The sequence below is a fragment of the Triticum aestivum genome, chromosome 2A, assembly GCF_018294505.1.
Source record: "Triticum aestivum cultivar Chinese Spring chromosome 2A, IWGSC CS RefSeq v2.1, whole genome shotgun sequence".
NCBI classification, from domain to species: domain Eukaryota; kingdom Viridiplantae; phylum Streptophyta; class Magnoliopsida; order Poales; family Poaceae; genus Triticum; species Triticum aestivum.
The window spans coordinates 665,058,491-665,074,523 of NC_057797.1; the positions used below are offsets into that span (position 1 = coordinate 665,058,491).

Sequence of the window (16,033 nt, forward strand, 5' to 3'; positions counted from 1 at the left end):
GCCTCCTTGTGCGTGCCACGTCGAACACATTGGTTGGGTAGGAAAAAAAGAGGGGTAAAAAGAAAAAAGGGAAACTAAAAAGGCCTCTCGGGAAACCCTAGAGCCAATCACCACCGCCACTCTCTTCAATCCCCTCCGCCACGCCCGTGTCCCGTCTCCCATTCCAATCCCCTCTGATCCAGCTGCTGTGATCTGCATCTCCTTTGGCTCCTCTCCTCGTCTTTCTTGCGCGACTCCTGCTCGAGTGCGGGGCATGGAGATGGCTGTCCGCGACGCGGGCACACGATGCGGACAAGCGGCGGTGGCGTGCCGTGGCTGTACTGGGTTGGCCGGCCGATTCCGCTCGGATCTTGTTCGACGAGATTGTTGGCGACGTGTTGCGGGAGCAGGAGAGTGGGTTTTGGTCCCGGCAGTTTGGGGCACGCTGTTGGTGCTTGTGCAGGAGAACGGTGGCTGCAGCGGCGCATTCGAGGAGAGCTGCGTCGACCCCCTCTTCGTTATACATGGCAGCCGACTGAGCTCCGCGCGCCGGTGAATCCAGGCTCTCTCTTTTTTGTGTGAGAGGATATCGTTGTCGAGCCTGAGGTGCAGGCGGCCATGGAAAGACAGGAGACGCCACACCTCGCTGCCTCGCCCTTGCGTGCTGTACAGGCCGCTATCTCTCTTTCTCCTCTATCTTGATTCAATCCTCAAAAAATCTCATTTTTGTCTCTATGCCTACAAGGTATTCAATGAAAGAGCATGTACATATGTGATGTTTATACTCGTATGTGTTATCCATTGTCTGTCTTTTAGTTTCAGACGATTTCTTTAAATTTTTATCATTTTCAATTTCATGATGTTACTTCAGGAGCTGAAGTAAGAGAAAATGAAGGATGTTGTGCTGATGCAGGTCTGGAGCACTACTCGGAGGCCTCGTTGAGTGGGAGGCCATGCCGAGTGGATCTACAACAGTCGTGTCAGGTTTGGTGCCCGGGAGCTGGAGGCAGGAAGTCAAGGTCATCGATGTCGCAGTCCATAAATCATCCTCCTTGTTGTGCCACCCCATGGACACTTTCATCTTTGGTCGCCCCTCCTCACGGACGCTTCAGAACGACATCTCAGCACGATGTCGGTGGAGGAGAGGATCACTATCGTGCGCTCAGCGACGGGAATAAGCCGAGGTCGTCATTCGACCTTAATTTCAAGGTACCTTTGTTGTTTAATTACATTCCCTCCTAGCTAGCTAAAAAGAGACATTCACTTCTATGTGTGCAGAATTACGTGAGTTGTCAGTGAAAAGTTAGTAGAGCTTGCTTAATCATGATGTAGTAATTAGTGCATTGCTGCTTATGTGAATTTTTTTAGGAATGAACATAGCCACGAAATAAAATTGACCACTATGCTAAAGAGGCTTATTCTAAACATGGCATCTTTATGTTAGTTACCTATAGTGTCTAAATGCTTACTTCCTAATTTTCCTAGAAATTTTTGTGTCCTTCCTCTTAGCCTTTAGGCACTGCAAGTTACATATATGTGAAATTGTCTGTCTCCAGCAGTAGCATTTCATTCATTTCGTTTGGAGCAAGTGATGAATGCCTTGATGCGCAAGATCTTGAACTTACATGCTGGCAAGAGAATATATTCCTACCATTGACATGGTTCAGTCTCCATGGGTCAAACTGCACAACAGCTTGTAGGCAACTAGAGATGATAATCAAGCCTTTATCGCACACCTTGGACTCGGCACGAAACTGTACCTCCTATTCAAAATCATGTCCTGGTAAGATGAGATGTAACCAAACCTATAGGTAATGTGATTTTATAATTTTGACGTGCCAAGGGATTATGGTGGATGTTGGTTGTTTTTGAAGGAAATATGCCCTAGAGGCAATAATAAAGTTGTTATTTATATTTCCTTATATCATGGTAAATGTTTATTATTCATGCTAGAATTGTATTAACCGGAAACTTAGTACATGTGTGAACACATAGACAAACAGAGTCTCACTAGTATGCCTCTACTTGACTAGCTCGTTAATCAAAGATGGTTAAGTTTCCTAGCCATAGACATGAGTTATCATTTGATGAACGGGATCACATCATTAGAGAATGATGTGATTGACTTGACAAATCCGTTAGCTTAGCACTATGATCGTTTAGTTTATTGCTATTGCTTTCTCCATAACTTATACATGTTCCTATGACCATGAGATTATGTAACTCCCGAATACCGGAGGAACACTTAGTGTGCTATCAAACATCACAACGTAATTGGGTGATTATAAAGATGCTCTACAGGCGTCTCCTATGGTGTTTGTTGAGTTGGCATAGATCAAGATTAGGATTTGTCACTCCGATTATCGGAGAGGTATCTCTGGGCCCTCTCAGTAATGCACATCACTATAAGCCTTGCAAGAAATGTGACTAATTAGTTAGTTGCGGGATGTTGCATTATGGAACAAGCAAAGAGACTTGCCGGTAACGAGATTGAACTAGGTGTGATGATACCGACAATCGAATCTCGGGCAAGTAACATACCGATGACAAAGGGACAACGTATGTTGTTTTGCGGTTTGACCGATAAAGATCTTCATAGAATATGTGGGAACCAATATGAGCATCCAGTTTCCGCTATTGGTTATTGACCGGAGATGAGTCTCGGTCATGTCTACATAGTTCTCGAACACGTAGGGTCCGCACGCCTAACGTTCGATGACGATCGGTATTATGAGTTTAAGTGTTTTGATGTACCGAAGGTAGTTCGGAGTCCCGGATGTGATCATGGACATGACGAGGAGTCTTGAAATAGTCGAGACATGAAGATTGATATATTGGAAGGTTATGTTTGGACACCGGAATGGTTTCAGATGAGTTCGGGCATATACCGGAGGTACCGGGGGGTTACCGGAACCCCCCGGGGGCTTAATGGGCCTACATGGGCTTTAGTGGAAGAGAGAGGAGGCGGCCAAGAGGTGGGGGCGCCCCCCAAGCCCAATCTGAATTGGGAGGGGGGGCCTTTCCTTCTTCTCCTCTTCCTCTTCCTTCCCCCTCCTATTAGGACTAGGAAAGGGGGGAAACCTACTCCTAGTAGGAGTAGGAATCCCCCCTTGGGGCGCACCATAATGGCCGGCCGGCCCCCTCCTCCCCTCCTTTATATACGGGGGAGGGGGAACCCCATAGACACACAAGTTTACAATTGTTTTAGCCATGTGCGGTGCTCCCCTCCACAAATACACACCTCGGTCATATCGTCGTAGTGCTTAGGCGAAGCCCTGCACTGGTAACTTCATCATCACCGTCAACATGTCGTCATGCTTACGAAACTTTCCTCGGCCTCAACTGGATCAAGAGTACAAGGGACGTCACCGAGTTGAACGTGTGCAGATCGCGAAGGTGCCGTGCGTTCGGTACTTGATTGGTTGGATGGCAAAGACATTAGACTACATCAACCGCGTTTCTTAACGCTTCCGCTTTCGGTCTACGAGGGTACTGATATGTCTCCAACGTATCTATAATTTTTGATTGCTCCATGCTATATTATCTACTGTTTTGGACTATATTGGGCTCTATTTTCCACTTTTATATTATTTTTGGGACTAACCTATTAACCGGAGGCCCAGCACAGAATTGATGTTTTTTGCCTATTTCAGTGTTTCGAAGAAACAGAATATCAAACGGAGTCCAAACAGAAAAATCCTTTTTGGAACGTGATTTTCTTCTTGGATAAGACCCAGGAGACTTGGACCCTACTCCAAGAAGTACCGGAGGCAGTCACGAGGGTAGGGGCGCCCCCCCTACAGGGCGCGCCCCCTGCCTCGTGGGCCCCTCAGTGCTCCACCGACGTACTCCTTCCTCCTATATATACCCACGTACCCCCAAACGATCAGAACAAGAGCAAAAAAACTAATTCCACCGCCGCAACTTTCTGTATCCACGAGATCCCATCTTGGGGCCTGTTCCGGAGCTCCGCCGGAGAGGGCCGTCATCACGGAGGGCTTCTACATCATCATATCCCCTCCGATGAAGTGTGAGTAGTTTACCTCAGACCTTCGGGTCCATAGTTAGTAGCTAGATGGCTTCTTCTCTCTTTTTGGATCTCAATACAATGTTCTCCCCCGCTCTTGTGGAGATCTATTCGATGTAATCTTCTTCTTTTGCGGTGTGTTTGTTGAGACCGATGAATTGTGGGTTTATGATCAAGTCTATCTATGAACAATATTTGAATCTTCTCTGAATTCTTTTATGTATGATTGGTTATCTTTGCAAGTCTCTTCGAATTATCCGTTTGGTTTGGCCAACTAGATTGGTAGTTCTTGTCATGGGAGAAGTGCTTAGCTTTGGGTTCGATCTTGCGATGTTCTTTCCCAGTGACAGAAGGGGCAGCAAGACACGTATTGTATCGTTGCCATCGAGGATAACAAGATGGGGTTTATTTCATATTGCATGAATTTATCTCTCTACATCATGTCATCTTGCTTAAAGTGTTACTCTGTTTTTAACTTAATAATCTAGATGCATGTTGGATAGCGGTCGATGAGTGGAGTAATAGTAGTAGATGCAGAATTGTTTCGATCTACTTGTCACGAACGTGATGCCTATATACATGATCATGCCTAGATATTCTCATAACTATGCTCAATTCTGTCAATTGCTCAACAGTAATTTGTTCACCCACCGTAGAAAACTTATGCTCTCGAGAGAAGCCACTAGTGAAACCTATGGCCCCCGGGTCTATTCTCATCATATCAATCTCCATCACTTTAATCTTGTTTTGCTATTTACTTTGCTTTTACTTTTTACTTTGCATCTTTATATCAAAAATACCAAAAATATTCTATCTATCAGATCTCACTCTCGTAAGTGACCGTGAAGGGCTTGACAACCCCTAATCGCATTGGTTGTGGGTAGCTATCGCTTTGTGCAGGTACGAGGGACTTGAGCGTGGGCTCCTACTGGATTGATACCTTGGTTCTCAAAAACTGAGGGAAATACTTACGCTACTCTGCTGCATCATCCCTTCCTCTTCGGGGAAAACCAACGCAAGCTCAAGACGTAGCAAGAAGGATTTCTGGCACCGTTGCCGGGGAGTCTACGCAAAAAGTCAACATACCAAGTACCCATCACAATCCCTATCTCTCGCATTACATTATTTGTCATTTGCCTCTCGTTTTCCTCTCCCCCACTTCACCCTTGCTGTTTTATTCGCCCTCTCTCTCTCTATCCTCCCTCTCTTTCTCTATTTGCCTCTTTTTGCCCGTTTCTTGTTTGCTCGTATGGTTGGATTAGTTGTTTATTTATTACTAAACAGAGAACCTAAGATCTATGGATCCTCATCCACTTGCTAATCTTTTTAAGAGACCCAATTATGATGAGCCAATTGCTAGTGAGTTTTGTGCACTAGATTATTTTTATGAAGTTTTGCTTGAAATTCGTGGATCTGAAAAGTGTGATGAATTACTTTATGAAGCGATTCACAATAGATCTTTGAATAAAAAGCATGATTGCAATGATTTTACTATAAATTCTCTTGATGTCAATTGTGCTAATAGTATGCAAAACCCTAAGCTTGGGGATGCTAGTTTTGCTATGTCTACTACTTGTTGTAATGATCATGATTGGGGTGATTCTTCTTATGATATTGAAAATTTATTTATACCCCATGATGAATATGAGATTGATAATAGTGTTTGCAATATTATTGAAAGTCGGTTTGTAAAGGTCATGACTTTAGTTAATGTGAATCCCACTATTTTGGAAGAATGTCAACTTTGCATGCATATGGATAGTGTTGAAAATATTTTGTGTGATACCTATTTTGTTGAATTTGCTTACGATCCCTCATGCAATTATTATGAGAGAGGAAAAATATGGTGGTAGAAATTTTCATGTTACTAAATTACCTCGTTATGTTGAGATTGCTATTGTTTCTTTCCGCTTCCTTGCATATGCTAGTTTTTGCTTGCGTTGACAATTTGTTTGCCTATAAAATACCTATGCATAGGAAGTATGTTAGACTTATATGTGTTTGTCACTTGTTTTATGATGTTCTCTTTGTGTTTCAATTCTTGTCTTTCATGTGAGCATCATTAAAATTATCAATGCCTAGCTTTAAGGATTTAAAGAAAAGCGCTTGTTGGGAGACAACCCAATATTTATCCTTTCATGTTATTCAATAAATAAATTATTTATCCTCTGTTTTGGTTGTGTTTTTTGTGTTTAATTAGTGTTTGTTCCAAGTAGAACCGTTGGGAAGACTTGGGGAAAGTCTTGTTGAACTTGCTGTAAAAAACAGAAACTTTAGCGCTCACCAGAACTGCTGTCATTTTTATTTCAAGAGTGCTATTTAGTTAATTATTTTTGAAGATGATTAATAGATAAATTACTCACTTACAGAAATTTATTTTAGAATTTTTGGGGTTCCAGATCTTGCGCTAGCTACAGATTACTACAGACTGTTCTGTTTTTAACAGATTCTGTTTTTCGTGTGTTGTTTGCTTATTTTCATGAATCTATGGTTAGTAAAATAGTTTATAATCCATAGAGAAGTTGGAATACAGTAGGTTTAACACCAATATAAATAAATAATGAGTTCATTACATTACCTTGAAGTGGTCTTTTGTTTTCTTTCGCTAACGGAGCTCACGAGTTTTCTATTTTGAGTTTTGTGTTGTGAAGTTTTCAAGTTTTGGGTGAATTCTTTTGATGGATTATGGAACAAGGAGTGGAAAGAGCCTAAGCTTGGGGATGCCCATGGCACCCCAAGATAATCCAAGGACACCAAAAAGTCAAAGCTTGGGGATGCCCCGGAAGGCATCCCCTCTTTCGTCCACTTCCATCGGTAATTTACTTGGAGCTATATTTTTATTCACCAACATGATATGTGTTTTGCTTGGAGCGTCTTGTATTATTTGTGTCTTTGTTTGTTAGTGTGCCACAATCATCCTTGCTGTACACACCTTTTGAGAGAGTCAAATATGAATTAAAATTTGATAGAATACTCTATGTGCTTCACTTATATCTTTTGAGCTATGTAGTTTTGCTCTACGTGCTTCACTTATATCTTTTGAGCATTATAATTTTGCTCTATGTGCTTCACTTAGATATTTTAGAGCACGGTGGTGGTTTGTTTTAAATAAACTATTGACCTCTCATGCTTCACTTAAATTATTTTGAGAGTCTTAATAGCATGGTAATTTGCTTAATATAAATATGCTTGGTGTTCAAGATATGTGAAATTTTCTTTTGAGTGCGTTGAATACTAAGAGAAGATTGAAGCATGATAATTGTTTTGAGATATGGAGGTGATAATATTAGTGTTATGCTAGTTTAGTAGTTGTAAATTTAAAGAATACTTGTGTTAAAGTTTGTGATTCCCGTAGCATGCACGTATGGTGAACCGTTATGTGATGAAGTCGGAGCATAATTTATTTATTGATTGTCTTCCTTATGAGTGGCGGTCGGGGACGAGCGATGGTCTTTTCCTACCAATCTATCCCCCTAGGAGCATGCATGTAATACTTTGCTTTGATAACTTCTAGATTTTTGCAATAATTATATGAGTTCTTTATGACTAATGTTGAGTCCATGGATTATATGCACTTTTTCCCATCCTTCCACCATTGCTAGCCTCTCTAATACCGTGCACCTTTCGCCGGTATCATACACCCACCATATACCTTCCTCAAAACAGCCACCATACTTAGCTATCATGGCATTTCCATAGCCATTCCGAGATATATTGCCATGCAACTTTCCACCATTTCGTTTATTATGACACGCTCCATCATTGTCATATAGCTAGCATGATCATGTAGTTGACATCGTATTTGTGGCAAAGCCACCATTCATAATTCTTTCATACATGTCACTCTTGATTCATTGCATATCCCGGTACACCGTCGGAAGCATTCATATAGAGTCATATTTGTTCTAAGTATCGAGTTGTAATTGTTGAGTTGTAAGAAAAATAAAAAGTGTGATGATCATCATTTTCTAGAGCATTATCCCAAGTGAGGAAAGGATGATGGAGACTATGATTCCCCCATAAGTCGGGATGAGACTCCGGACGAAAAAAGAGGCCATAAAAAAAGAGAAGAGGCCCAAATAAAAAAATGAGAGAAAAAGAGAGAAGGGACAATGTTACTATCCTTTTACCACACTTGTGCTTCAAAGTAGCACCATGATATTCATGATAGAGAGTCTCTTGTTATGTCACTTTCATATACTAGTGGTAATTTTTCATCACAGAACTTGGCTTGTATATTCCAATGATGGGCTTCCTCAAATTGCCCTAGGTCTTCGTGAGCAAGCGAGTTGGATGCACATCCACTTAGTTTCTTTTGATGAGCTTTCATATACTTATAGCTCTAGTGCATCCGTTGCATGGCAATCCCTACTCACTCACATTGATATCTATTGATGGGCCTCTCCATAGCCCGTTGATACGCCTAGTTGATGTGAGACTATCTTCCCCTCTTTTTGTCTTCTCCACAACCACCCTTCTATTCCACATAGTGCTATGTCCATGGCTCACGCTCATGTATTGCGTGAAGATTGAAAAAGTTTTGAAAAAGTTAGAGTATGAAACAATTGCTTGGCTTGTCATCGGGGTTGTGCATGATTTAAATACTTTGTGTGGTGAAGATAGAGCATAGCCAGACTATATGATTTTGTAGGGATAACTTTCTTTGGCCATGTTATTTTGAGAAGACATAATTACTTTATTAGTATGCTTGAAGTGTTATTATTCTTTTATGTCAATATGAACTTTTGTCTTGAATCTTTCTAATCTGAATATCCATACCACAATTAAGAAATTTTGCATTGAAATTATGCCAAGTAGCACTCCACATCAAAAATTCTCTTTTTATCATTTACCTACTCGAGGACGAGCAGGAATTAAGCTTGGGGATGCCTGATACGTTTCCAACATATCTATAATTTTTGATTGCTCCATGCTATATTATCTACTGTTTTGGACTATACTGGGCTCTATTTTCCACTTTTATATTATTTTTGGGACTAACCTATTAACCGGAGGCCCAGCCCAGAATTGATGTTTTTTGCCTATTTCAGTGTTTCGAAGAAACAAAATATCAAACGGAGTCCAAACAGAAAAATCCTTTTTGGAACGTGATTTTCTTCTCGGATAAGACCCAGGAGACTTGGACCCTACTCCAAGAAGTACCGGAGGTGGTCACGAGGGTAGGGGGCGCGCCCCCCTACAGGGCGCGCCCCCTGCCTCGTGGCTCCCTCGGTGCTCCACCGACGTACTCCTTCCTCCTATATATACCCACGTACTCCCAAACGATCAGAACAGGAGCAAAAAAACTAATTCCACCGCCGCAACTTTCTGTATCCACGAGATCCCATCTTGGAGCCTATTCCGGAGCTCCGCCGGAGAGGGCCGTCATCACAGAGGGCTTCTACATCATCATAGCCCCTCCGATGAAGTGTGAGTAGTTTACCTCAGACCTTCGGGTCCATAGTTAGTAGCTAGATGGCTTCTTCTCTCTTTTTGGATCTCAATACAATGTTCTCCCCCTCTCTTGTGGAGATCTATTCGATGTAATCTTCTTCTTTTGCGGTGTGTTTGTTGAGACCGATGAATTGTGGGTTTATGATCAAGTCTATCTATGAACAATATTTGAATCTTCTCTGAATTCTTTTATGTATGATTGGTTATCTTTGCAAGTCTCTTCGAATTATCCGTTTGGTTTGGCCAACTAGATTGGTAGTTCTTGCCATGGGAGAAGTGCTTAGCTTTGGGTTCGATCTTGCGGTGTTCTTTCCCAGTGACAGAAGGGGCAGCAAGACACGTATTATATCGTTGCCATCGAGGATAACAAGATGGGGTTTATTTCATATTGCATGAATTTATCTCTCTACATCATGTCATCTTGCTTAAAGCGTTACTCTGTTTTTAACTTAATACTCTAGATGCATGCTGGATAGCGGTCGATGAGTGGAGTAATAGTAGTAGATGCAGAATCGTTTCGATCTACTTGTCACGGACGTGATGCCTATATACATGATCATGCCTAGATATTCTCATAACTATGCTCAATTCTGTCAATTGCTCAACAGTAATTTGTTCACCCACCGTAGAAAACTTATGCTCTCGAGAGAAGCCACTAGTGAAACCTATGGCCCCCGGGTCTATTCTCATCATATCAATCTCCATCACTTTAATCTTGTTTTGCTATTTACTTTGCTTTTACTTTTTACTTTGCATCTTTATATCAAAAATACCAAAAATATTCTATCTATCAGATCTCACTCTTGTAAGTGACCGTGAAGGGCTTGACAACCCCTAATCGCGTTGGTTGCGGGTAGCTATCGCTTTGTGCAGGTACCAGGGACTTGAGCGTGGGCTCCTACTGGATTGATACCTTGGTTCTCAAAAACTGAGGGAAATACTTACGCTACTCTGCTGCATCATCCCTTCCTCTTTGGGGAAAACCAACGCAAGCTCAAGACGTAGCATGTATGTTTTCATACTCTCCCCTCTCGTTGCTATGCATCCCTAGATAGATCTTGCATGATCGTAGGATTTTTTTTTGAAATACTACATTCCCCAACAGTGGCATCCGAGCTAGGTCTATGCGTAGATGTTATATGCATGAGTAGAACACAAATGAGTTGTGGGCGTGGGTATATACATATTGCTTGCCGTCACTAGTTGTTTCTTGATTCGACGGTATTGTTGGATGAAGCGGCCCGGACCGACATTACATGATTGCGTTCATGAGACTGGTTCTACCGACGTGCTTTGCACACAGGTGGTTGGTGGGTGTCAGTTTCTCCAACTTTAGTTGAATCGGATTCAATGAATAGGGTTCTTACTGAAGATCAAAAAGCAATCACTATACCGCGTTATGGTTTTTGATGCGTACGTAAGAACGGTTCTTGCTAAGCCCGTAGCAGCCATGTAAAACTTGCAACAACAAAGTAGAGGACGTCTAACTTGTTTTTGCAGGGCATGTTGTGATGTGATATGGTCAAGATGCGATTATATAAATTATTGTATGAGATGATCATGTTGTGTAACACTGTTATCGGCAACTGGTAGGAGCCATATGGTTTTCACTTTATTGTATGAAATGCAATCGCCATGTAATTGCTTTACTTTATCACTAAGCGGTAGCGATAGTCGTAGAAGCAATAGTTGGCAAGACGACAACGATGCTACGATGGAGATCAAGTTGTCAAGCTGGTAACGATGGTGATCATAACGGTGCTTGGGAGATGGAGATCAAAGGCACAAGATGATGATGGCCATATCATATCAGTTATATTGATTGCATGTGATGTTTATCCTTTATGCATCTTATTTTGCTTAATACAGCAGTAGCATTATAAGATGATCTCTCACTAAATTTCAAGGTATAAGGTTGTAACACCCCGGATATGATTTGCCTAATATGTTATCCAACTCTTGCCGTTTCCGGCGTTAAGTTATTTTATTTTCTCGGGTTCGGGTTTTTGTCTCCGTGTGTTGTTGTCGTTGTCATGCATCTCATATCATATCATCATGTGCATTGCATTTGCATACGTGTCCATCTCATGCATTCGAGCATTTTCCCCGTTGTCCGTTTTGCATTACGGCGCTTCGTTCTCCTCTGGTGGTCATTTCTACCTTTCTTTCGTGTGTGGGGATTAAACATTTCCGGATTGGACCGAGACTTGCCAAGCGGCCTTGGTTTAATACCGGTAGACCGCCTGTCAAGTTTCGTACCATTTGGACTTCGTTTGATGCTCCAACGGTTAACCGAGGGACCGAAAAGGCCTCGTGTGTGTTGCAGCCCAACACCCCTCCATTTTGGCCCAAAACCCACCAAAACTCTCTCCATCATCTAGAGCGTTCGATCACAATCGTGTGGCCGAAAACCGCACCGCATTTGGACACTCCTAGCTCCCTCTATGTCTATATATAGACCCCTCCAAAAAATCCGCGGTTCCACTCTCCCCCAAACCCTAGCCCCGCTCCATCCGCGCGCCGGACAAATCCCGCCACCGCGCCCGCGCCAATCGGCGCGTGACACGTGGCACGCCCCCGCCGCTCCGGCCCGGGAGGCCCGAGTCGGGCCCCCGCGAGCCCGTCGCCCGCGCCGCCCGGTGGCTCCTCCTCCGCCGGCCTGCTCCGCTGCCCGCCGCCACCACCTCGTCGCCGGCCGCCGCGCCACCTCACTACCGCCTCGCCGCCCGACCTCGGCGGCCTGCTCCACCGCCCGCCGCCACAGTCCTGGCCGGCCGCCGCCTCCTCCCGGCGCGCGCGCCTCGCCTCCGGCCAGATCCGGCCGCGGGAGGGCCGGATCCGGCGACCCCGACCTCGCCGGCCGTCGTCGTCGTCATCTCCGGCGAGATCCTCCACCGCCTCGTTTTGCGTGCCCGGGTCAACCCTAATCCGCGAGGTGGAATTTTCTTCTAAGTCCCCGATTCCCAGATCCATATGCCCATGTTCATCGCATCGTAACTCCGCATCCGTAGCTCCATTTTGGGCATATAGCATATCAAAATGTTCGCCTCAGAGAGAACATCATTTCATCTCATTGCATCATTTTCATTTGAGTTCGTCTTGATACCCGAAATGCTGTTGGAAGAGTGCTATTTGAGATAATTGTCAGATGTGCTGCTCCAATTAGACATTTGTCATTTTTGCCATGATTATTGTGTGCATGATATGCCCCTGAGCTCTACATGAGTTTTGTTATATGCTTTACCATCTATCCAGAGGTGCAACCCATGTATTTTTGTGATGTGTGTGGTGACTAGCACAAGCTTGCAAAGTGGAGCATTCGTTAATGCTGATTTCAGGGACTTAGCATTTCCACTAAGTCCTTGATCTGTTTATCTCCATATGCCATATGTTCATGTTGTTTCCTAGTGATCCGTGCCTCTTTTGAGGATGATCAGTAAGGATGTTTTGTTAATCTTGTAGTGCTATATCCATCCATGTCTTTGTTTGCAATTATGGAGCACCCTAGCTTGAGTCAATCGAGCTCTACTTTTGTCATTTCGTGAATCTGGGCAGATTGTCTACTTGTTAGCAATTTTGCCGAGGATGTTGTAGTTGATCCGTGCATGCTATGTTATTGTTCTTGCCATGTCTAGCTTATATTATGTGTTTTCTTGATGGGTGTATGCTTAGATTGTCGTGACTTGCTCTGTAGTGAGTGCATCAAGCTCGTAAACATGTCTACTTGATATCTGTTTCAGCATGCTCCAGTTTTCACCAAGTCTGAGAACTGATTATGTTTTTGCCATGTTCACATGCTTGCAAATGTATTTTCTGATCCCTTTGGGCTCAAGGTCACTAAGGGACTTTTGTTAAGCTCTTTGAGTAGCTCCATGACATGCTTTACTTTGCCATGTTCAGGTCCTGTAGCATATAGTTTTCATGCTCCAAAGTGTGCTACCTGATCTAAAATTCCAAACAAGTGTTGATTTCACTAAGTCTGAAATCTGTTTACCAAATGCATTTTTGCCATGCTTGTTTGAACCTGTTAATGGATGAATTGGCCATAGCTCAGTGCTAGTCTTTTGTTAAGCATCATGGATGGATCCCTGCCATGTATTTTGATGCCATGTTTGGGTGCTATAGCATGTTCATCTTGTTGCATGTTCATCTTGTTGCATTTAGATGGCTACTTGTAGCGTGGTTGATTGTGTCCTTGTTGCTTGTTTGTCTTGTTTGTGTAGAGCCGGGAGACGAGTTCGCTAACGAGGAGCCCGTTGAGTTTGCTTTCGAGGATCCAGTCAACTCTGACAACTTTGCAGGCAAGATGATCATACCCTCGAAATCACTAATATCTTTGCTTTGCTAGATGCTCGCTCTTTTGCTATGCCTATGCTACGATGCCTACCACTTGCTTATCATGCCTCCCAAATTGCCATGTCAAACCTCTAACCCACCATGTCCTAGCAAACCGTTGACTGGCTATGTTACCGCTTTGCTCAGCCCCTCCTATAGCGTTGCTAGTTGCAGGTGAAGATTGGAGACCGTTCCTTGTTGGAACATTATTTACTTGTTGGGATATCATTATATTGCTTGTTATCTTAATGCATCTATATACTTGGTAAAGGGTGGAAGGCTCGGCCTCTCGCCTAGTGTTTTGTTCCACTCTTGCCGCCCTAGTTTCCGTCATATCGGTGTTATGTTCCCGGATTTTGCGTTCCTTACGCGGTTGGGTGATAATGGGAACCCCTTGATAGTTCGCCTTGATTAAAGCTTTTCCAGCAATGCTCAACCTTGGTTTTACCATTTGCCACCTAGCCTCTTTTTCCCTTGGGTTTCCGGAGCCCGAGGGTCATCTTATTTAACCCCCCCCCCCGGGTCAGTGCTCCTATGAGTGTTGGTCCGAACCAGGCAGCCTGCGGGGCCACCTCGGGGAAACTCGAGGGCTGGTTTTACTCGTAGCTTGACCTATCTGAGTGTGACCTGTGAACGAGATATGTGCAGCTCTAATCGGGATTTGTCGGCACATTCGGGCGGTGTTGCTGGATTTGTTTTAACTTGTCAAAGTGTCTTGTAGAACCGGGATACCGAGTCTGATCGGAATGTCTCGGGAGAAGGTCTATTCCTTCGTTGACCGTGAGAGCTTGTCATGGGATAAGTTGGGACTCCCCTGCAGGGATTTGAACTTTTGAAAGCCGTGCCCGCGGTTACGGGCAGATGGGAATTTGTTAATGTCCGGTTGTAGACAACTTGAACCTTAACTTAATTAAAATGAATCAACAGTGTGAGTTACCGTGATGGTCTCTTCTCGGCGGAGTCCGGGAAGTGAACACGGTGTTGGAGTAATGCTTGCCACAGGTTGCTCTCTAGTTATTCGTTCGCGCTTTGCCTTCTCTTCTCGCTCTCTTTTGCGAACAGGTTAGGCACCATATATGCTAGTCGCTTGCTGCAGCTCCACATATTTTACCTTGCCCTTACCTATAAGCTTAAATAGTCTTGATCGCGAGGGTGCGAGATTGCTGAGTCCCTGTGGCTCACAGATTACTTCCAAACCAGATGCAGGGCCTGATGATTCCGTTCCAGATGACGTGCTTGAGCTCAAGTGGGAGTTCGACGAGGACTCACGCCGATATTATGTGTCTTTCCCTGATGATCAGTAGTGGTGCCCAGTTGGGGTGATCGGGACCGTGTCGCATGTTGGGTTTATCTTTTATTTTGGCGCCGTAGTCGGGCCATGAGTGTTTGATTGATTTAATGCTATTTATGTACTTTGATTGGCGTGGCGAGTGTAAGCCAACTATGTATCTCCCCTTTATTATCTATATTACATGGGTTGTTGTGAAGATTGCCTAACTTGCGACATTGCTTTCAATGCAGTTATGCCTCTAAGTCGTGCCTCGACATGTGGGAGCTATAGCCGCATCGAGGGCGTTACAAGTTGGTATCAGAGCCTTCCCCGACCTTAGGAGCCCCCATTGCTTGATCGTTTTTAGCGGCCGAGTTGAGTCTAGAAAAAAATATTTTGAGTCATTTAGGAATTATATATTGGAGAGTTTAGGAATTCTTTTTACTCCCCATTCTCCTCATCGCTCTGGTAAGGCATCCTGACGTAGAGTTTTGACTATTCTCTTCTCAAATTTCACTAAAAAAATTTAGGATCACGCGGGTATCTTGGAATCGTTTCGATGGTTTTGTGACAAGAACATTGTTCTTGGTGCCTCCTGTCTTTAGGGGTTGTGGCAGTGTCCCAGAGAGTTGAGCTCTGAGGTGTTGTCGTCACAATTTTATCGTTGCAGTTCTGGAATACCTGATTTTAGTATGCTGACATCGAAAATCTCTTTTATGCAGTTCGTTGGTGAGATAACCTCGACGCCACCCAGTACTGGGGCGGGAGTTCGGGAGTATCACCATAACTTGTATAACGGATGCTTTTCGAAGGTTGAGGTAGATGGTTTCCGAAGTTTTTCTCGGTTATGTGTTGAAGGATGGATATAGCTGGATGTAGGATTTGCTAGATTTGGGTGAGATATTATGCTTCCCCTGTATCCCCAACACCTGATTGCATAACCGGAAAGGTTCGGGAGTTTCATAGGT

At 43.7% G+C, this 16,033-nt stretch overlaps 1 pseudogene; it reads left to right on the forward strand.

The window, feature by feature from the left end:
* The first annotated feature begins 253 nt into the window (after positions 1-253).
* The window catches only part of LOC123191818 (polygalacturonase ADPG1-like), a 42,357-nt pseudogene continuing 26,577 nt past the window's right edge, over positions 254-16,033 (forward strand).